Raw genomic sequence first — 24,970 nt, forward strand, 5'->3', positions numbered from 1 at the left:
ATTACATTTGATACCACACGCCATAATGCCTATTACATATTATGCCACATAAGTGGCACTTACCTATATGCTCTTTGCCAGGAGTTACATGCTCATTGCCATAGGTTTCTTGCTTGTTGTCATGGAGTTCCATTAAATGCTTATATGGTAAAGTTAAAATGATGTCCTACATTTAGTTTGTGTGGTTTTAGATAAGCATATTAAAATTATTTTAAAATAAGCAGTTTATCTATTATAACTCTGCTTTCCCTGGTGGTCTAGGGTGAAAGCACTCAGCAAGTGTTTATTGCCACACAACCTACCCCTCCCCCCTTTCCCAGCAGTTTTGGGAACGGTGGCAGCCAGCCCAGTACACCTACCCCAGGCAGTGAAGAGAAATCAGGGCTGGTCCATGCTGCAGCTCCAGGCAAGTGCTGCCCATGTCACACAGGCAGCACAAAGCACAGCAACAATGCAGCTGCCCCAGCGGTGTCCCAGCTATTGCTGACAATCCTGGAACCGATTAAGCGATAGCCGATGCGGTAGAGTCAGCTCAGCGTTGTTGCTGTGCTTGCGGCACTGATGTCTGTGTGGCAGGCGCAGTATAGGAGGCACCCGGCAGAAGCAGAGTGGTAGTGCAGGGAGAGGCAGATCGCCTCTTCAGCCAGGAGCCTCCCTGCACCGCAGGAGCTGCTGAGTGGTTAGCGCCAGCCCTGGCAGTGGGTGAATGGATACATGTGCATAGCACCTATTCGCAGTATCAGAAGACCCCAGCATCTTAGAGAGTGCTGGCCACAACCCAACAATCACAATAACGGTGGTGCCATGAATCTCTGCGCTCCCCCCACTTCAGCACAGTGTTCTGCTCCCTGAACCATCAATGCTGGGAGATATGTATATACATACTCAGAGGCATTGAACCATTCTCAGAATTACTCTATAAGCTCAGTTTACTTGTTTTCATGTGCAGGGCCGCTGAGTGGTATGCCGGGCCCCGGTATAATTTTTGGGCGTGGCCTAATTGTGGGGGGCGTGGTCACCTCTCGCAATTAGGCTACGCCCGAAAAATGTAAGCGTTGACAAAACACTCTAAAGTCGAGGAGGGAGTGTTATTGTCCCCCCCCCTCCCCTCAGCAGCAGCAGTGGCAGCAGCACACACCTACAGCTTATGCTGTAGGTGTGTGCTGCTGCCCAGGAGGGATGGAAGGGGGGGGGGGTCGGACAAGGACCCCTGTGGGGCCCCTCCAGCAAGCCCGGGACTGGGTAATTATTAGCCCCTCCCCCCCCCCCCCCCCCCCTCAGCGGCCCTGTACATGTGACACAGGTATCAAGACTACTTTCAAAAGTCCTATTGCCTGATTTGTACATAATGCTGATATTCACACAGCTGAGAATTTATTGGTAGAGTGTTCCCGTGCCAAGATACTCTATTGATGACACCTGCAATAACCACCAAAATATAGTACTGTGGATTGTTTGGAGAGGGAGCCATTCCGGTATCTTGCCTAGGGATCCATGTGGTCTAAATCGATCTCTGCCTACTTCTCTGCAGTATTAGCTTCAGCTTTCCAAATGCACATCATTACCAGATTGTGGTCTCAGCTACTGTACAGTCACCAATTGCACATTGTTACCAGCCTGAATTACTAGCTACAGTCTACAAGTGTACTCTCCAATGTGCTCTATTGAACCTGTACTCAGTGCTATTCCATTACAGCAGTGTTCTCTACACACCCCCTGCTCCAGTCCGACTTCATCCGTCTGCTTGATGATCAATAGGGGTCAGCCAGAAAAGTCAGTAAGTATGACTCCAAACCGAGTATACAATCAGTACTGCCCCCAGTAAGTAGCACTTAATGAGCAGAAGCGACATCCTTTACCTACCTTCAATCCAGATCTAACCTACCCAGTGGCCCTGTCCCATAGACAAAAACAAACCCCGAACCTGAAATTTGGTCGCACAATAATTTTCTGCTCACAAGTGAATTGAATTTGACAGTTTTACAGTAAAAGCAGTAGGATGTGAGATCAGAGCCTCAATTAGTTGGCAACTTAGCCAGAAATTGGAAATATTGGCAATATTGTTCCCTGTTTTTGCGAGTGAAATTTAAATGACTGTGAGCAGAGCCGGCCTTATCCAATTTGATGCCCTAGGCAAGATTTTTGTTGGTGCCTCCTAGCAGATGATACCACCACCAAACTTGTGTTTAGACACCAAAAACAACAAGCTGGTTGATGACATTTTTTTTTTGCTAAAGAAACCGTTGCTAAATGCACTATATATATAAACCAGGGGTGGGCAATTATTTCAGTTGGGGAGCCACTTAACCCTTCCAGCAAATATTTGTGGGCTGCACTCCAGAAATAGGGGGTGTGGTCACTCAAAAGGGTGTGTGTCTTTGAATGTAATGTAGCACACCATGTACCCCTTTTACACATCATGCAACACAACAGTAGGCCCCTTATACTCGCCCTAACACATTATCCCTCGCAGATTGAGCGAAAAGTCACATTATGCCATATGGAATGAGTCAAAATTCATGTTATTCCAAACAGAATGAGCCAAATTTCACATGAAATAAGTCAAAATTCACAATATGCCACACTGAAGATGCCAAAATTCACATTATACCACATAGAATAAGCCAAAATTAACATGGAATTCTTGTTAATGCCACACAAAATGATCCAAAATTCACATTATGGCACCCAGATTGAGCCAAAATTTACATTATGCCACACCGAATGATTCTGTGGTGAAAAGAGGTCTCTTCAAGCGTAAAGGCCCCCCTTCACTAGTGCAATTTGGAATTCACCAGGTAGAAGATGCTGCTATCTGATTCCTGGGGAGAGGGGATATAGAATGGAGGTAGAATCTACCTCCATTTTACATTCCCTTGAAGCTGGCTTTCCCAGCATGCATACTGTGGCACTAAGAGCTGGCTTTCCCTGTCCCCTAGCATGCAGATTGTGCCACTGGGAGCTGGCTTTCCCTGTCCCCTACCCCAGCATGCAGATTATGGCACTGGGAGCTGGCTTTCCCGGTCCCTCAAAATTAACATAGCTGCCCTCAACCCCCAATGCCCAAGAGGCAAGCAAATTACCTTTTATATGTGTGACAGTGCAGTAGTGCACCACTTTTTATAATCTGATCCCCAAGGTCTGCCACTGAGGAGAAATTTGCCGGGTTCAGCGGGCAGTCGTTTAAGTGTGCTGTGCGGTGTCCATCAAAGAAGCAGCACACCAGTTTTGACTGGTGCATTAGCTCCGCTCAGCCCCGCCCCAGCAAGAAGCCCAGCATCTCTCCTCACTCCTCAGTACCACATCTCTGCCCGCCCAACGCCCGACAGATTCAGCATCTCACAGCTGCAGTGCTGCCCCAGCCTCTGTCAGCAGCACTGCTGAGCACCCGCTATGGTGTTATAGTGGGCAGGCAGGCGCCAGGCAGGCAGTGTTAATTTGGCACTAGGACAATAGGCTGCTGCCCCTAGGCATAGGCTGATGCCCTAGGCAATTGCCTAGTATGCCTATGCCTAGGGCCGGCTCTGACTATGAGCCTTGTTCCTAATGTCAGTTTTTCTTCCATTCTAAACTCGTAATGGAAATCTTGCTGGCAGCATCTGTGTGGCTGTATACTCTGTATACTCTGCTCAGGGCTTCAGATGAAAGCACCACGCTAAAAGGGCCTCATTCTCAGTAGTACAATTTAAACATGCTTGGGATAGGCATATTGATATCCTTACAAAAAATTAAGGATCAAATAATGGTTTGAGGTAACATGTTTAAAAAAGGGGCAGACTAGATGGGCCAAGTGAAACAAAAAATGTGGAAACGTCCCAAGGTGCTATCTGTCCTTGCAGCCTCAATCCCAAAAGGAGGACCACTTGGTAATCCTCACTTGCAAATATTCCCGAACCAAAAGAGGAATTGAAGGCGTTTGACTTGTGGGTTCAATGGTGGTATATTTTCTCAGAATGATGCAAAACTCACATGGAGGTGGTATGGTCAAAGTGTGTAAAGGTATCTTTTAAGGGTTCACCAATGTGATAAATAACAGATCAGTCCCAGAAGGGGTGAAAAGGTGATCAAGGGTGCGTACCATACTCACTGATAAATCAGGAGATTCAAAGCATACAAAGGTATCTTTAAACTGTTAGGTCCAAATCATGCAAGCCAGGGATCCTTGAAAAAGGCGTCTGGGACCGCCGAAACATGTTGGAAGCTAAGTGAGTCTTTTACCTTTTGATTTTATTCTGTATTTGTGGCTTACGGCCATTTGGCCACACTACAATTTTTTTAAATAAATGCTTTTGTACTGAGACCGGTCCCCCTATTTGTTTTTCGGCATAACTCCTGCAAAACTTGGGGCGACCAGTGGGAGTGGACTGTGAGGGGATCCTCTCCATAAAGATACCATTATATGTGTATCACACCTGCTTTCGCAGTGAGTATGGTACGCAGTTAAACTGACTATTGTAATCCATCATTGGCTTGCATGATTTGGACCTAACAGTTTAAAGATACCTTTGTATGCTTTGAATCTCCTGATTTACTTTTCACCCCTTTCTGGTACTGATCTGTTATTTATAACATTGGTGAACCCTTAAATGATACCTTTACACTTTGACCATACCACCTCCATGTGAGTTTTGCATCATTCTGAGAAAATATACCACCATTGAACACACAAGTCAAGCGCCTTCAATTCCTCTTTTGGTTCGGGAATAGATTGGCCAAGTGGTTCTTATCTGCCGTCAAATTCTATGTTTCTATGTTTCTCACCTGATTGCTAATCTGCAAAGTTGCAGATAAATGCGAGTAGAGAGCCGCTGCCCAGACAGACAGAAAACCCGACCTGTGCAAATCTGCGAGTAAATTGCAAAAATATCACTATCCAGTATCCAGTCACACATCTATACGCAATTCGCAAACCATTAAATGATTTTTCCAGTCTGTGCAAATGTCAGTAAGTCTGGCCCTTCCTCAACTCTGCGACATGGACTGGCTGATCGAGTCCGGCTCTGACGTCACTGACCCTTCCTGAAAATGCATATCCAGCTCGTCATTTGTCCTATCCAGCTTGTCATACCTCCTATCCAGCTTGTCATACATCATATTTAGCCTCAATTTTGACTTTAACATCCCCTCATAGAAATATCAATTCATAAATGAAGGTGAAATTGTGTTTTGCTGATTAGTCTAAAAAATCATAAGAGCTGAAATTGGTCTTTTTTATTCTACATTAAGCTTCATCTTCTGGGAGGCTTCTTCTCCCAAACCTAACAGGATCAATGACATTCAGAGTCCTCAGGGGCAGATTTATTAAGCTTTGTGAAGTGATAAAGTGTCTGATTTTTATCACCGGCCAATCAACTCCTAACTGTGAAGTTACAGGCTTGGTTTGAAAAATGATAGGTAGGAGCTGCTTGGCCAGTGATAAAAAACAGACACTTTATCACTTCACCGAGCTTAATAAATCTACCCAACAGTGTCCTCCAAACACTCTTTGGCAACTTCTTCTTTTTCCTGTTATAGGCAAACTCATATATACCAGCCCGCATCTATTAAGAGTTTTGGGTACAGGTGACGTTGGGTCCTTAGGGGAGCCAAATTCAGAGAAATTATGATTGTGTATTTATCTGTTTTAAATGACCATGAAATCTAAAATACATATTGGATTTGATAACATAGTTACTAATAACATTAAGAAATGGTAATGTACGTGATTCTATTGCTTATCAATATAGATTATTGAGATAAAAATCTGATTGTGGTGGTTTATACTGTCCACCATAGCACAGACTTCCTGTCAGTTATTCCATTGACAGGAAACTGTAGTCAGACTCTCAGCTGGAAATGGCTGATAACAGAGAACAACACAATATATTACACTCAATTGAATAACAAGTACACAGTGGGGAATATCTCAATTTTATTAAATGGTAAGGGAAAATGTACAAATATACCTTTGAATAGTATTAGCTCTTTTATATAGGGAATCTTGTGTATAAGGTTTTGTGGTTCATCGTGGATTTCCATGGAGACAGATGTGATGGTTTCTGACTTAATGTGGCATTTACAGTGAACTTTAGGAGTTGCTGGCTTTTTTGCTGCTCTGTGGGAAAGGGCAGTCAGCTCACTGAAGTGGGGGGCGGGACCATTGCCAGGAGGGAAAGGGGACGGTTCAGGGGTGGAGCTACGGATGGGCTGCCCTATTGGGGGCATGTCTAGAGTGATCACATCATTTCAGCCCCACCCCACAGTGCAATGCCTGTGGGGGGCAGGGCTAAAATGTCTTGATCGTGCCATTTTACCACCGGGGGGGGGGGGGGGGGGTTAAGGGTTGCCCACGATTTCCAGAACCCTCCCGGAATGGCCGGAAACCCTGGGATAAATCTTACCCAAAACATTATGTTGCTGTAGTGAAAGATAGTGATATATTGTAGATTGGGAGATTGAAGATGTGGGAAAGAAGATTGTGTTAAGCCCCATACATACAGCGATCCACGCTGCCACTGATATTGGCGGCAGCAGTGACCCAACCCCCCAACCCCCCCCCCGGGCTGCTTGGGGATTTTTCCCCGGCCGGATTGTGTTGCCAATCCGCCCCTGCTAGTCAGAATAAGGAAAGTTGGGCACCATAGCTGTGATGTTGAAGTCAAAAGGCTAAAGGGGTATTCACGGGCACAAGTGATTTGGCTTAGTCAAAATCAAGACGTAGCCACCGGAAATAGCTAACTGCTGTCCCCAGCCACCGCCCATGTTTACAGCCAGACACACTGCAGCATTTAGTTAAAGTTGACTTGCCTGCAGTTAATTTAGCTGGGCGATAGCGATGCAGTGGGGCAGTGTACATAGGGGTGATTCTGGCTAACCTTCTAGGTGATTTTGATTATCTAGTCAAAATTGCTTGGCCAAATCACCTTGTGTATACTTTATTTTCATAAGGGGAATGCAGACTTATGTGGAGTTGAAGATGAAGGCTGAGCTTGGTAAATTAGTGATACTCATCAGGGGCAAACGCAGGATTTTCAGAAGGGGGTTTCCAGAGGGGCGGAGCAAAGCACGGAGATGGACACTTAGATGACCCAGTATATGCCATGTCAGTTAAAGTATTATAGATAGACCAAATGTATATAAATAATAATAATAATAATAATATACACACACACACACACACACACACACACATATATATATATATATATATATACACACACACACACACATATATATATATATATATATATATACACACACACATATATATATATATATATACATACATAACAACAGTGTAGACCCCTGGGCATAGCAATGTATTGGGGCCCTACCGATCCTCCAGCGGTAGGGGTGGGGGAAGCTTTGATGTCCCGCGGGTGGTAGGGGGTATTATATCACCTGCTTAGCATGTAGGGCCTGGATCAGTAATTTCCACTAATTACCCCTTTACTGCACAGATGGTGGGAGATGGGGTGGGGGAAGGGGGCATTGGGCTGAATGAAGGGGCCCTGATACATAACTTCCAGGGGGGTAGAGGATGTTTAATATGAAGAGGAGGGGTGTATAGTGGAGTGGGCTTATTATTCATAATTTTCTGGTGGAAGGACAGCTTGCTTGACTGCACATATCTCCAGTTCCCGGAAATAGATTTCTTAGATTTTAATGGAATTAGAAACTAGAGAATCCCACCTACCAAATGGTATTGGGGTCTAGGGGATCAGAGTTCAGGAGGCAGAGCAATCTGCCAACCAGTATGTAAAACTACATACCAGGTGTGTGGAGCTGGAGCAGTAAACAGCTGCTGGAAGGCCGATATCTCTGGTTCTGGGAAGAGTAGAGACAAGCTACTAGTGTCCATCAAAGGGGGAGAGTCACAGCTTTTGGAATATACCCTCAGAAAAACTCTAAGTCAGACAAAACCTGAAATATCTGACTGGGAAGAGCTATTAATAGGCTTGGATGGGGACCACTGCTTTGAAGTCAGATATCTCCGGTTCCCAAGGGCCGATTTTTTTAATTCTTGTATCCATGGAAACAGGGGGCCCTCAGCTTTCAGCCTAGGACCCTTAGACTCCTGGGGGGGGGGGTTCTGGGTACTCAGAAACCCCCCCCCCTGCGTGCGCTACTGCTCATGACATTTAAACTATGGCCCACATAGTAAGTTGGATGTTGGATGTTCATACATAATTCCTGACCCTCTCCATGAAACACCTTTCTTATCTATTAACTAGCTCCCCACAGGTAATCATACATTACCAGGGAAGTCCAGGAACGGAGCATTTCTCCCTCATAGAGAGGGTCAGGTAGGCAAGTATGTCACAAGGTGCCCATACACGTTCCGATGCGGCTGGTGTGATGTGTACTTTGAGATGCGCGCTCCCGCGGTATCTCATCGCACAGTACAAAAAATATGTGCTGCACATACTTTGTGTGCTTGCTTTTCATCGCATCGCATTGCATGCACAAGGCATGCAATGTGTTGCGATGCATGCTATTTAAGCTCAAAACGCACACCCGCATCGGGACGTGTATGGGCACCAACACATTGATTTCTAAATAGGAACTGGTAAAAGAAAATAGTTTGGATGCAGCACATGAGTGAATCATCAATGATACACCAAGGAAGTTACAGCCAGGTTGCCTCAATCAAGTCATCCCCATCTTCAAACATCTATAATGTCTGTATTGAATTTGTACTTGCTAGCCAGGCTAAAAAAAGGAACTGAGAGGTTTACATTTTATTGGATGAATATTATGAACGGTACTTGTGTATTATCACTGCACCCGTTACGTAGGTAGCGTAGTGTCCCTGTCAGAATCAGCATAGTGTTCCCGCGGCCAGTGTAGTCAGTGTAGTTTCACAGTGGCAGTTACGTAGTTAGCCTAGAGTCCCTGTCAGAATCAGCGTAGTGTTCCCGCGGCCAGCGTAGTCAGCGTCCCTGTCAGTATCAGCATCGTGTTCCTGTAGCCAGCATAGTTAGCGTAGTCAGCATCCTTGTCAGTATCAGCGTCGTGTTTCCGCAGCCAGCGTAGTCAGCACGTTCGCGGCTAGCCGGAGCTTACATACAGTAGTTAGCGTAGTCTGTCAGTGTTACGCAGTTAGCGTAGTTAGTCAGCGCTTATTACATTGTGGGGGAACCATTGACCATTTTTAACCTGCCTGACATGACAGGTGTGAATGTGTTCCTGAAACACCCCCACTATCCATGTCAGCCCGAAGCGTGGCGAGCGGACGCAGTAAGCGTCCCCTGGACCTGTTCATACCCCCACTATCCACGTAGGCATGGAGTTGATTTTATAAAGTGTGGTGAGCGCAGTGAGCCTCCAAGCCCGAAGCGTGGCGAGGGGACGTGGATTACTTGACGTGTAATACGCGGGCGCTTGCCACGCTTCGGGCTCGGTGGCTCGCTGCGCTCCCCACACTTTATAAAATCAGCTCCATGCCAACGTGGATAGTGGGGGTATAAACAGGTCGGGAGGACGCATACCGCGTCCACTCGCCACTCTAACGTGGATAGTGTCGGTTTGAAATGGAGCCAGTATGTAATATGGAACACTGGCAAATGGTTCCTTTATGAATTACTGAGATGCACAAGCCTATGAGATGCTCCTTCGACTCAGGCAGATGGAGCGCCTCTCCGTCGGCGCCCGCATGATCGCCTCTCCAGCGTTTGCCAGTGCAGGGGATCTGGTGGTTACCAGCGCTGTGTGAGAGGCGCTCTCTAGGCTTGCCAGGGATGCCAGGGACAGAGCTGCAGCTCGCAGGGACACTACAGTGACTACGCTGCCTGACGGGGACACTACGCTGACTACGCAGGGCTGCCGCTGGGACACTATGCTAACTACTCTAGGCTGCCATTGGGCTACGCCCTAGAGCATCAAAGTACTTTCAAGGCCCCCCTGGCCTTGAATATTGACCTTAAATAATATGAATTGATCCTGGTCCACCAACCCAAGGCACCCCTGCAAGTGTCCTGAGGTACCCCAGGGTGCCTAGGCACACAGGTTGGGAACCACTGGGCTACGCTGACAGCATAGCCTTGCGCCGTTATAATACACAAGTACCCTATGAACAAATACTTTCAGCAAGAGCGTTACATAAAGGTCAATAATAAGAGGCATGCTAAAAAGAGGATGTAATCAGGATCCCATTGGTTAGGATCTTGAAAGTCACAGTCCCTACAGTGGAATCTGGACAGTCACAATGCCGATGGATCCTGAAGGTGAGTATTATGGTTACAGTAAGTTTTCCATTTTGTGTTAGAATTTGGCACTATGGGAGAGAGTAGGGTTAATCTGTGGTGGGAACTGAGACAACCTGCTAAATGAATCTGCTTGTTAATTTGTGGACAAAGGAACGTTGAGTGTCAAATAAAGGAACCTGACAGCTTGGGCCAGTTCTACCAAATGTGAACAAAATGCGCCCATTGCTGAACATTCCTTCAAGTAGCAGCTATCAGGGAGTGCAATTTGGACAGACCAAAGTACTAATGGTACAGAAGCCTGTAGGGATTTTCTTTTATCCTAACATCATCCTGAATATAGAAAACAAGGCAGTGTTTTGCCTAATTGTCTAATAGTCCTCATTGCCCAAATGTACTCTCACAGGTCCCTTGATATGGATCCTTGCACTGCTGAGTAATCTGCATTCCTAATACAAGAGGATACCAGCCCATTTAGTGAAAGAGGCAAAGGCAAATTCCATGGATATTTAATTCTAACATCCATGGAGTGATATGGGGCCTGAACCAATGTACACACTGGGTGGGCTGCATTTCTTGTTTATTTCTTGCCAACTTATTGTACAGCAGCAAAATGATTTTATAGTGCCTGGGGCAAACGCAGGATTTTCAAAAGGGGGTTTCCAGAGGGGCGGAGCAAAGCACGGAGATGGACACTTAGGTGACCCAGTATATTCCGAGTCAGTTAAAGTATTATAGATAGACCAAATGTATATTAACAATAATAATAATAATACAAAAAAAAAAAAATATATATATATATATATATATATATATACACACACACACATACAGGGGCGTCAACAGCAGTGTAAAGCCCTGGGCATAGCAATGTATTGGGGCACTTACCGATCCTCCAGCGGTAGGGGTGGGGGTTCTATGAGCGGAAGCTTTGATGTCCCGCGGGTGGTAGGGGGTATTATATCAACCGCTCAGCATGTATGGCCTGGATCAGTAATTTCTACTAATTACCCCTTTACTGCACAGATGGTGGGAGATGGGGTGGGAGGAGGGGGCATTGGGCTGAATGAAGGGGCCCTGATACATAACTTCCAGGGTGGTAGAGGATGTTTAATATGCAGAGGAGGGGTGTATAGTGGAGAGGGCCTATTATTCATAATTTTCTGGTGGGATGACATCTTGCTTGACTGCAGATATCTCCAGTTCCCTGAAATAGATTTCTTAGATTGTAATGAAATTAAAAACTAGAGAATCCCAACTACCAAATGGTATTGGGGACTAGGGGATCACAGTTCAGGAGGCAGAGCAACCAGAATATAAAACTACATACCAGGTCTGTGGAGCTGGAGCAGTAACCAGCTGCTGGAAGGCTGATATCTCTGGTTCTGTGAACAGTAGAGACAAGCTTCTAGTGTCCTTAAAAGGGGGAGAGTCACGGCTTTTGGAATATACCCTCAGAAAAACTCTAAAGGCCCCCATACACTAGCCGATTTTGGTCAGATTTCAGCCAGATCAGACGGATCTGGCAGAAATCGGACCAAAATCGGCTAGTTTGGATGTCCCCTCAGATCCGATGCGCGGTCCCGTGCGCATCGGATCTGCGTCGGGTGGTCGGACCTGCTGCACGTCCGACCACCCGACTTGGGACCTAGTGGGGCGGCGCGGCGGTGGAGGGAGCAGGGGGGGCTGGGGACGCGACGCGGCTGCGGGGGACACAGGCGGCATAGAGCCGGATAGGGGAAGCCGGCCGGGAGCTGTCAGTAATGAATAAAAAAAAAAAGCCCATACAATGAATGGGCGGCCTGTGATTGGCTGAGCGCTCTCTCAGCCAGTCAGCAATTGGCTGAGAGAGCGCTCAGCAGCCAATCACAGGCTGCCCATTCATTGTATGGGCTTTTTTTTTTTTATTCATTACTGACAGCTCCCGGCCGGCTTCCCCTGCCCGGCTCTATGCCGCCTGTGTCCCCCGCAGCGTCCCCAGCCCCCCTGCACCGCCTTGCCGCACAGACGCTGGGGGACAGCGTCCCCAGCAGCGGGGGACACAGACGCTGTCCCCCGCAGCGTCCCCAGCAGCGGGGGACACAGAGTCCCCAGCCCCCCTGCTCCCTCTACCGCACAGACGCTGGGGAACAGCGTCCCCAGCAGCGGGGGACACAGACGCTGTCCCCCGCAGCGTCCCCAGCAGCGGGGGACACAGAGTCCCCAGCCCCCCTGCTCCCTCTACCGCACAGACGCTGGGGAACAGCGTCCCCAGCAGCGGGGGACACAGACGCTGTCCCCCGCAGCGTCCCCAGCAGCGGGGGACACAGAGTCCCCAGCCCCCCTGCTCCCTCTACCGCACAGACGCTGGGGAACAGCGTCCCCAGCAGCGGGGGACACAGACGCTGTCCCCCGCAGCGTCCCCAGCAGCGGGGGACACAGAGTCCCCTGCTCCCACCTCTGTAGCCCCCCCCCCCCCCCCCTGCTCCCCGGGTTTTTTACATGTGATAAATCGAGACGATTTATCACATGTAAAAAATGGCACATCAAGTGCCAGTCTAATCAAGCTCCCCCGGGGAGCAGCCGGGGAAGCTCAGGGGGAAGTCGGGGGCGACTTGTCCTAAGGACAAGTCGCCCTAGTGTATGGGGGCCTTTAGTCAGACAGAATCTGAAATATCTGACTGGGAAAGCAATTAATAGGCTTGGATGGGGACCACTGCTTTGAAGTCAGATATCTCCGGTTCCCAAGGACCGATTTTTAAAATTCTTGTACCCATGGAAAGAGGGGACCCTCAGCTTTCAGCCTAGGGTCCTTATACTCCTGGGGGGTTTCTGGGTACTCAGAAACCCCCCCTGCGTTCGCTACTGAGTACTACACAAACATACCTCCCAACTTTGGTAGCTCAGCAGGCAGGACGCTGCAGCTGCGAGCCGAAGGTGCGCCAAAATCTTCAGGGGTGTGGCCTAATTTGGGGGCGTGGCCTATACTCACGGCTCTCTCGCGAGGCCACGCCCCATTTTGCCGCTATGGGGGCATGACCCAGAGGCTCTGTGAGCCTCTAGCCATGCCCCCAGCCCCCTGGCTGCGGGAATAGACGCTGTGCGCATGCGCACAGCGTTTATTCCCCGCTGCTTAGCAGCTGACAGGGGGGACTCCCAACAGCCCCCCCACACTGCGGGACACTGCCGGCCGCGGGTGGGACAGCGGGACAGACCCTGAGAATCGGGACTGTCCCGCTAAAATTGGGACTGTTGCTAGGTATGCACAAATGTAATCATTTAGGAAGGGATTCATGTAGGGAGAGTAGAGAGCATATAAAGCAGGCATTGTAGGCTGTAATGAGACCTAGCCAGGAGATGTAAAGGGGCTCCATTTATCTAAATCGGTTTTGAATTTAGAGAAGGTTGGCAGACCTTGGCTTGGAAAATGTGGTGGTAATTTAGGGCTGAGTAAGTTATACAAAGACTCATAGTAGTTTCTAAACATCCCTGCTATTTACAAAGGGTCAAATGTAGATTGTATGGTGCAAAAACTAGCTGGAGTCCTAGGCATAGCTGCCTACCCTCCTGCATTCTGCAGAGACTCCCTGAAATAACAGCAATCTCCCTCTCGCCCTCATTAGTCTACAAATCTCCCTCATGTTACCTAGCCCACATTACACTGTTACATTTTTGGGAAAAAGGAATGAGAGGTAAATACATTTACATTGAATCATAAGCGCGATTTCCCAGCACTTTACCAAGTACAGTATCTCTTACTAACGGCTTTGGGGTCATCTACATTTGGATATAAGTCATTTTAAAGGATTCCTCTCAGATGTAGCAGTGCACACCCACGCTTCTAGGTGTCACGTGCACAATCTCTTTTCACAATCTCTCCATATATGGAACTAGACACGCCCTTTGGGTGGAGCATGACATGCCCCCTTTAATGGGGCACTGTGCAAAATTCTAATACCAACTATAATCTCCCTGATACTAGTTTTCAAATGTAGGCAAGTATGGTCCTTTCTGGCACAGGGCACCAAAATGTCTATTTAGGGCACTGACTGCCAGGGCCGGCGCCACCACTAGGAAAATCTAGGCATTTGCCTAGGGCGCCGGCCACTGGAGGGCGGCATTTTGCCCCCCCCCCCCGTGCCGCGAGGGTACCTGTCCTGCGGCGCTGTGTATTTAAAGATGGCGCCGGAGGCAGCGAGGGGTCCCTGCAGTCAATTAGAAATAACGAGCACTATCCGCCGGGCTATGCGGAAGCGCTTCTGTTGTGAAAACACTGGCAGCACGGCGCACGCTGATCTCAGCCAATCAGCGTGCTGCCAGTGTTTTCACAACAGAAGCGCTTCCGCATAGCCCGGCGGATAGTGCTCGTTATTTCTAATTGACTGCAGGGACCCCTTGCTGCCTCCGCCGTCAGCTTTAAATACACAGCACCGCAGGACAGGTACCCCCCTCCCCCGGCACCGGACAGCGCCGCAGGACAGGTACCCCCCCTCCCCCGGCACCGGGGCGCCCCCACCCCGACTCGCCTGGGGCGCTCTGGTGCCTTGCACCGGCCCTGCTGACTGCTAGTATTTTGACATTCAGCTTGATAAAAAAAAAATAAAGTATTAATTCCATAGCAATTGCTTATGTCCACTAGATGGCAGTAATACAGCATACATCACAACTAATGGTTACTAATACATTACTATTGTGCATGACATTACTGTAAGGATTTATTTGTCTTTCACCTCTGCAGAAACTGCTTTAACACATTAATGGCGATTAGCATGCAAAGCACATTTCTTTGTGACAACACAGAGTAATTTGGCCAGACGCTTAGACAACAATCTCTGTGGTTAGTTTTCCAACAAAAACAGTTAAACGGGCAGATGTAATCATATTGGCCATTTACAGTATTTGTGTGTATATATATATATATATATATATATATATATATATATATATATATACATACACTATCAGACAGCCCATTCGTGCCCTTAATGGTGAATGACATTTTGTGATAATGGCTCAGCCCCTTTGTAGAAAATCTATTGAAACAAGAATAAGGTGGTGGATAGCAATAAATACTGTAGAGTCTTTTTATTTATTGAGTATCTTTTTTATTGAAAATTTTCAAACATACAATAATAAAAAACAATACAGAAGAGAAAAAAACTTGCACATCAATAAGTAAATCAACAAACTTATTTGTCTCTGCTGATAAAAAAAAAGAAAGAAATAAAGATACAAACATTAATCACATTGCCATGGGTCTCAGACTGACAGACCTCGGGAGGCTGCGTATATATGCACTGCCTAGTGAGCAGGTACACGCCGCCTGCCGAATGCACGGCCCCCTGCCGACCAAATCCCTGCAATACGATGCAAGCGGATGGCCACACAGAGGAGAAATCACTCAATGTTTACTCACCATTGAATGATTTCTTCTCTCTTTGCAGATAAAAGTAAGCATGGACTGATTTTTATCCTGGCTGTCATGTAATGTCATCCACCCAGTCCAAGCAGGCCGGGGCACGACTGCATTCGCTGGTGTCCTCCCAGCATTTCTATGGGCACACCCATGAAACACTGGGTGGACCCCAGCAACCCATCCCTGCCACTCAACCATTTTACAAACGCCCCCTCGAGTGAAAAACTCACGCCGGGGGTTTGCGCGTGAGCATGAGCCACTCACGCACCCCCACCATCAGAGACAGGGATGAATTTGGGAATATACTGAACATACTGATTTGGGAATCCCTACCCCAAACAATTAATAGTACTATATTTTCATTCTCGATTCATGTCCACTGCATTATTTAAGAAATGTTATCCTTACAGTAATGCCCTGTCTATATAATAAGTTGAAGAGTCTGTGTGCGTGTGTGTGTGCGTGTGTGTGTGCGTGTCCGTTGCATTGCGGGCACACTGTGGCACTCAGAGCTGCCAAATTTGGCAACAAGGTACCTCTGGACCTGGTGGTGTGCACCTCGAAGCCGTTTTTGGGAAATTTCACTTAGAAATTTAAAAAACACCAAGTTTTAAGTTGCCTTCATTGATGATCTGGGAAACCGTTGTCGAAGGAACAACTCCACACAACACAACACACACACATAACACACCACTCACGGTACAACACACACCCACATTCACTACAACACGCACCCAAAAACAGTACAATACAAAGAACACACACAAACATTGCACAGATACACACAGCACACTACACACACACACACACATTTATACGTAGCACACCTTACGCACTTACACATTGGGCAGATACACACAACACACACACATAACATACCTCTAACTGCACAACACACACCCACATTCACCACACACACCCAAAAAACAGTACAACACACAAAACACATACTTAAACACTGCACAGATACACAAAGGCACAACACACACATACACATAGCACACCTCACAGACTTACGCATTGGATAGATACATACAACACAACACACACAACCACATACACTACAACACACACAAAAAAACATTATCACACACAAACACATAAAAAACTAATTTGCCATTTATTTAACAGTCTGTACCGGCTAATAAAAACTGTACCTAATGTACCGGCTTTTCTTTTTTTCCCATATCCATCTCTGCACACCCTGACCAGTTGCACTGAGAAATCTTTGTCCTGGCCAATGCAGCCATTGATCAATACAAAGTGGGTACACTGCACTCACCCTGTTAGTCAGGGGCGGATTGGGGATTAAAAGCAGCCCGGGAAATAATTTGAAGCAGCCCTGGGGGGGTGGGTACCTTTTGCGCGCCGGAGGCGCGCCCAAATTTTTTCGGAGGCGTGGCCTAGTGATATGGGGGTGTGGCCTATTTCAACGAGGTCACACCCCATTTTTGCCGCTGTGGGGGCATGGCTAGTAGCTCTCTCTGACAGGGGCGGATTGGCCCTATCAGTGTTACATAGCTATGGATACCCATTACCATCCTTGAATAGGAGAAACACTACTTCCTGGTTTGGGTCCCTGCCACACACTGCACATGCTCAGTTTGCAAAAAGGTAGCCCGCAGGTTACTATAGGACAGTGATCTCCAACCTTTTTTGGTGCGGGAGCTACTCGCAACAAAATAAACCACCCGAAAAGCTACTAAAATAAAAAAAAAATCTGCATAATATCCAAAAATGCCCTTTACACATTATGCCACACACCGTAATGCCCCTGACACATTATGCCACGCACTGCAATGTCCAATATGTCACAAACATACCTCCCAACACTGGAGGCAGAAGAGAAGAGGCATCTGCGCCCAAAATTAGAGGGTTCACCTACTACCATGGAACTCCTGCGAGGCTACATGGGGTTGTGATACACATATGCCTCCAATAGTGCAGTGCCAGATACACATATGCCCCCAAAAGTGCCAGATACACATATGACCCCAATAGTGCCAGATACACATATGACCCCAATAGTGCAGTCCGTGATGCCCATTATACATTTGCCACAGACGATGCTTATTATACATATGCCCCACAACATGATGCTACATTATACATATGCCACACACTGTGATGCCCATTATACATATGCCCCACAACGTGATGCTCCATTATACATATGCCCCACAACGTGATGCTCCATTATACATATGCCCCACAACGTGATGCTCCATTATACATATGCCCCACAACGTGATGCTCCATTATACATATGCCCCGCACCGTGATGCCCATTACACATATGCCATACACCGTGATGCTCCGTTATACATATGCCCCACACCGTGATGCTCCGTTATACATGTGCCACACACCGTTATGCTCCATTATACATATGCTGCACAATGTGATGCCCATTATACATATGCCACACCGTGATGCCCATTATACATATGCCCCACACCGTGATACTCCATTATACATATGCTGCACAATGTGATGCCCATTATATATATGCCACACCGTGATGCCCATTATACATATGCCCCACACCGTGATGCTCCATTATACATATGCCATACACCGTGATGCTCCGTTATACATGTGCCACACACCGTTATGCTCCATTATACATATGCCATACACCGTTATGCTCCATTATACATATGCCACACCGTGATGCTCCAATATACATATGCCACACCGTGATGCCCATTATACATATGCCACACCGTGATGCTCCATTATACATATGCCATACACCGTGATGCTCCGTTATACATGTGCCACACACCGTTATGCTCCATTATACATGTGCCACACACCGTTATGCTCCATTATACATATGCCATACACCGTGATGCTCCGTTATACATATGCCATACACCGTGATGCTCCGTTATACATATGCCATACACCGTGATGCTCCATTATACATATGCCACACACCGTGATGCTCCGTTATACATATGCCATACACCGTGATGCTCCATTATACATATGCCACACACCGTGATGCTCCATTATACATATGCCATACACCGTGATGCTCCGTTATACATATGCCATACACCGTGATGCTCCGTTATACATATGCCATACACTGTGATGCTCCGTTATACATATGCCACACACAGGATGCCCATTATACATATGCCACACACAGGATGCTCCATTATACATATGCCCCACACCGTGATGCCATTATACATATGCCGCACACCGTGATGCCATTATACATATGCCACACACAGGATGCCCATTATACATATGCCACACGCACATGATGCCCATTATACATATGCTGCACACTCTGATGCTCCATTATACATATGCCACACACCGTGATGTCCATTATACAAATTCCCCACAACTTGATGCTCCATTGTACATATTCCGCACACCGTGATGCTCCATTAAACATATGCCACACACAGGATGCCCATTATACATATGCCACATACAGGATGCCCATTATACATATGCCACACGCACATGATGCCCAAGCAGTGCGTCCTTGTGCCCCCCCACCGCACCCCCTTCCCTGTGTATATATATGTGCACACACATATATATATATATACACACACACACACATATATTTATACACACACGCACACACATATATATTTATACACACACATATAAATAAATATACATATAGAAACGGCACAGCAGACAGACTATTATCATTGATTTTCATACATTACTGACTGTCACTGTGTGCTCATCTGCTGCGTAATCTTCTGTTTTTCAGCGCTGCCCAGCGCCGCCCACAGCCGCCCATCAGACGGATCCCCAGTCCTGTGCGCTGCATGCTGCCTGCTGGGGATCACGTCACCAGCCACCAGCCGACAGCCGGCGTCTTCAGCCGGCCACTTCCTCCGACTCCGAGTACCGCGGGAGAGGCTGTGTGCATGCGCACCAGCCCTCCCGCGGCCATTTTAAGTTTGGGGAGCCAGGGCTGGCTGCGGGCGGCCATGTTTAGTGAGGTCATACAGTAATAGAGCTGCGGCCGCGGCCGCTAACCGCATAGATGGCGGTCCGCGGCCCAGCAGGGAGGATGTGCGGCCGCATTTGATGTTAAATCAGCCGGCCCACCGGGAAAATACCCGGTTTCCCGGTGGGCCAATCCGCCCCTGCTGTTAGTCAGTTGGATGTTAGGCACTGCTTTGCCTTAAGGGTTTCCCAGACTCTTTTGGTTCATAGATAATGTTTGGTCGATGGGCATGAGCGCTGCATGTATTTGTTTGAAGTTATGAGTGTAAGAAGTTGAAGAATAAGACTGAGATGAAGATTTGTCACGTTATAGTGTACAATTTACTCAATAAATCATGAAATAAATATGTGTACATAGAAGTACAATCAAGAAATGAAAGTAGGATTAAAAAATTAATTCTGATTCAAACTGATAATTGTTTGGATGGGGGTGGGTTGCAAAACAAATCTATAGGTGGAGGGGGTATGGATATTGTGGGCATAATTAGTGTTTTATACACCCACAGGGGGTCCCCAGTTGATAAGAATTTTCACTTCAGTGTCACCATAGGGGTATTTCCAATTGTAGTTCAGGTGGACTTTTAGGGGTCCCTTTACAATCCCGTAGGTCTCTTCTCCTGGAGCCTACGGTCTCCCTCAGTGATTGACTATAATTAAGGGAGACCGTAGGCTCAAGGAGAAGAGGCCTACGGGATTGTAAAGGGTCCCTAAAAGACCACCTGGACCCCAATTGGGAATCCCGCTATGGTGACTCTGTGACCGTGACACTGTACTGAAAATCCCATCAATTGAGGACCCCCTGTAGGTGTACCAAATACCAATTATGCCAACAATATCCATACCCACCCACCTATAGATTTGTTTCGAAACCCACCCCCATCCAAGCAATTATCAGTTTGAATCAGAACTTATTTTTTTATCCTACTTTCATTTTTTAATTGTACTTCTATGTACACGTATATATTTTTTCACAATTTATTGAGTAAATTGTACACTTTAACATGGCAAATCTTTATCTCTTATCTTATGTCTTATTCTTCAACTTATTACAATCCAAACCTTATCAATGCACCCATTTATGATTGCGATGGCTGGATCGGTGTATTGGCCCGGTGGGTGTAGGGAAGAATTTGGCCCATTGCACCCGTTCCCAGCGGTGCATTGCAGTGGTGCGGTTAGCGTGCATCGCATCATGATGTCATGTGGCCAGGCCCGCGGACCTGCTCCCACACTCAGTGGCTGCCCCACTGTTTTGTAGAGATGCCCGGTGCATGTGCTTTACAGATCTCCAGTCCTCAGAGACTGTTGCAGGCAGGATCGGTGAGGGGAGTGGCAGTGGCAGGGAGCGGTGAATTTTTAATTAAATATGGCCACCCCGGTCTCCACGCACTCAGCGCCTGTAATTACACACCCTAGAAACTGTATCATTGAAACTAAAGAAATGGAGGTGTGGCCACGTCCCTTTCGGATTTTGTACCAATTTCTGACCCTCAGATGTTGGAAGGTATGTCATAGGTGCTAAATCTCAGGAGTGGATGTGGAATTCATCAACACATACAAGTTATCAACTCAGGAGCGTTGTGTTTCAAACAACAACACCACACCTGATTTCATTGCCGTCATTGAGTATCAATGCAAACACATTCTAACATTATGGTGGAATCTATAACAAATTACAATCTTAGGTCTTTGGCACAGCATACTGTAAGATGACATTTTTCAGCAATTTTGGAAATAAAAAAACCCCACCATAACCCAAGGTTTTCCCGGGCAACGCCGGGCGGGTCAGCTAGTACACAATATTACACATGCCCTAATTCCCCTAAACATTATGCCACCTTCATACCTCCCAACTGCCCCATTTTTTTGGGACGTTCCCACATCCCGCCCAGGGCCAGCAGTGTCCCGTAGTGGGGAGGGAGGGGAAAGGGGGCAGTTGGGAGACCCCCCTGTCACTATCTGCCCAGCCCACAGGCTGCAGAATAGATGCTGTGTGCATACGCACAGCGCCTATTCTGCAGCCTGAGGGGCTGGGGACATAGCCAGCAACTCAGAGAGCCGCTAGCGGTGCCCCCACAGCGGCGAAAATGGGGGTGTGGCCTCACAGTAATAGGCCATGGGTTAAAAATTTGGGCGCACGTCTTCGGCATGTGCGGGGGGGCCCTCTTCGGTACTGGACATTGTTTGGAGGTATGCACCTTACAAATAATGCCACATGCTGCAATGCCCCTTACATTTTATGCACCACACCCTTATGCCCCATACATCATTTGTCATTATTTTCTCCTTACAGTAATGCCCTATACCATAACTTCACATTCATGACATACAGTAAGATCACTAAAAATAAATAAAAGTATAACATTGTAAGTATAAAACGTAACATTTATTAATTGCTAAAAGCTTGTAAAATATTTATATGTGACCTAGTGAAAAAAAAAGTAAATATAATTAAAATACTGACCACACTGTGTTGCATGTGTATTAATCTGATTATAATATCTTAAACAAGTTAATATACTGTAAATCAAATCAACATACACAATTCATATATAGGGATATAACAAAAAAAACATAACCTCTAACCAAAGTTTGAACTTGATGGACGTAAGTCTTTTTTCAGCCTAAACTAATATGTAACTATGTAAGTAACTCAGAATATAATGGTACGTGTTTATGAGATCTTTGTAGATATAGAAACAAACATTCATGGTTTTTTAAAGGGCATACACAATGGGCGATTTTGAGTGTATGCTGACCGATATTGGAGAAAATCTGTGTGCTGACAAAAGCTCTGTACATACTACACAATGAACATTTTTCGCCCGTTTTAGCGATTTTCCCTGGGGTGGAAGGCTGAACGCTATGGAAAGCCACTCACTCATTCATCTGCTGTTAATACCAGCAGATGAGCGTCCAGGCGGGAGCGCACATCAGTGCTCACCACTCATCGCTGCCCCGTACACACTGGGTGACTTGCTTTCTAGCTGCTGCTCACACATGTAAACTGAGCGGCTTTCAGCTCAAAGTTGCCCAGTATGTATGGGCCTTTAAAATATTCCAGCAGCAATCTGCCAGTAATATATTAATTTGTAGCTTTGTATTTTATTTGAGCAGTGTTTGTACAACAATCAATTAATAAGAAGTTCTTTTGTATCAGGTAGTCATTTAAATGTTGCAACAAGCTTCCTAATTCAGTTCTCCTAATGCCCATACACTAGAGTGAGTTTGCTGAGGAAAGAAGTCACCTGTGATCCCCCCTTGAGGATCTCGGGTGGCAGGACTGCATATGACACATTGTATGCAGTCATTTTGCATTCGATGTTTCATATGCAATCCCAGCCAAGCCTGACGAAAGACCTCGCAATCCAGTAAACCTATCCTGCAGCAGGTGCAATCTTCAGGCTCCGATGCGATGTTCATGGCCACGCATCGCATCGGACCTGATGTCAAACACATGCGATTTTTGTCACCATTTCTTTCCGGAATCAGGTGAAAAGTGATCAAATCGCAGTGGAATTGCCCTAGAGTATGGGCACCTTTAGTGATGGCAATCACATCAGCTCAATACAGTAATGCACCATATACAATATGCCACACGCCATAATGCCTGGTACACAATATGCCATTCTGCCCCTTAAACATCATGCCACATGCCATAAGATCAATTAAACATTATGCCACATGCCATTATACCCCTTACACTTTGGGTGAGATTTAATAGGATGAGATATTCAGAAAGTGAGAGATTTTGGAAGAAATCTCCAGTTTTTTTAAAGCGGCAATCATCTACACTTCAAAATCAAACAGGTTTTAAAAAAACTGGAGATTTCTTCCAAAATCTCTCACTTTCTGAATATCTCATCCTATTAAATCTCACCCTATACAGTATGTCACACACCACAATTCCCCTTTCCAGGGGCAAATGCAGGATTTTTAGAGGGGGGTTTCCAAATGTAATTCAAAATCTCCCACTCTGCAGTGCATTGGAGTAAGTCCGGGAGTCTGGGAGAGTGGTAACAGCCCTGAAAATTGGTCTTCTTTTATACTGGATAGTGTATGGTATACAGTATTGATATTTAACAGTGCAGTCTATAGTATAGGCTCTTTCAAACATTTAAATAAGATAAGTGGTCAGGAAAAGGTTAAACAAATAAATACACAAATATAATAGAAACAGTACTGCACTTTTTAAGCTCACAATCTCCCACTTCATGGTAATGGTCCTGTCTCTTCCTCCTGGCAGCTGCTATACTATAAATGGTGGATTTCCAGGCAACCATTTTATTTATTTATTTATTAACAGTTTCTTATATAGCGCATACATATTCCGCAGTGCTTTTACAGAGAATATTTGAACATTCTCATCAGTCCCTGCCCCAGTGGAGCTTACAATCTATATTCCCTACCACATGTACATGCACACACAGACATTCTAGGGTTCATTTTCTGGGAGCCAATTACCCTACCAGTATATTTTTGGATTGTGGGAGGAAACCGGAGTACCCAGAGAAAACCCATGCAAGTACGGGGAGAATATACAAATTCTGCACAGTTAGGGCCATGGTGGGAATTGAACCCATGACCTCAGTGCTCTGAGGCAGTAATGCTAACCATTACACCATCAGTACTGCCCATAAACCATAAACCTCCCCTGCGTTTGCCTATGATTTCACCTTATGCCACATGCCATAATGCCCCTTACACCTTATGCCACATGCTATAATGCCCTTTACACCTTATGCCACAGTCTGTAATGCCCCTTAAATCTTATGCCACATGCTGGAATACCCCTTAAACATTATGCCACATTCTGTAATGCCCCTTAAACCTGATGCCATAATGTCACTTTACCATTATGCCAATATATAGCTTTGTTGTACTAGAAGCCAGTGGTGAATTTCCCATTAGGCACGTAAGGCAAGTGCCTAGGGGTGACACTGGCTGGGGGGGGGGGGGGGGGTTTGTCATTATTTTTTATTATGCAACTGATGTTGGTGACACAATGGGCAAGTGGTGGCCTGGGAGGTGAAGTTGGGAATGCTTTGGCAGTAAAGAGGCATCCAAACTGGCCTTGAAATTAAGGTGACGCGATGGGGGAGTTTACCAATAATATGTCTAGGGGCAGCCTGACCCTTAAATCTGCCCATGCTAGACGCTTGGTTGTCATGGTGTTAATGGTAATGAGCTATAACCATACTGTAAATAAAACTAAGATGTGAAAATCTGATTTGTGGTGTTAAAATTGTGACAGCCAATAGCCAAGAAGATCCCGCTTTGAGAACCAAGTAAATACGGGTAAAACTGAACCCGCACATCTTAAAATGCACGAGTGAGAACTCTCTCTCTCTCTAAAATAACCTTGTTTAAATATCATACACTTAAAACATCTCTATTG

Source organism: Crinia signifera, chromosome 1 (genome assembly GCF_055691185.1).
Source record: "Crinia signifera chromosome 1, ASM5569118v1, whole genome shotgun sequence".
Taxonomy (NCBI): domain Eukaryota; kingdom Metazoa; phylum Chordata; class Amphibia; order Anura; family Myobatrachidae; genus Crinia; species Crinia signifera.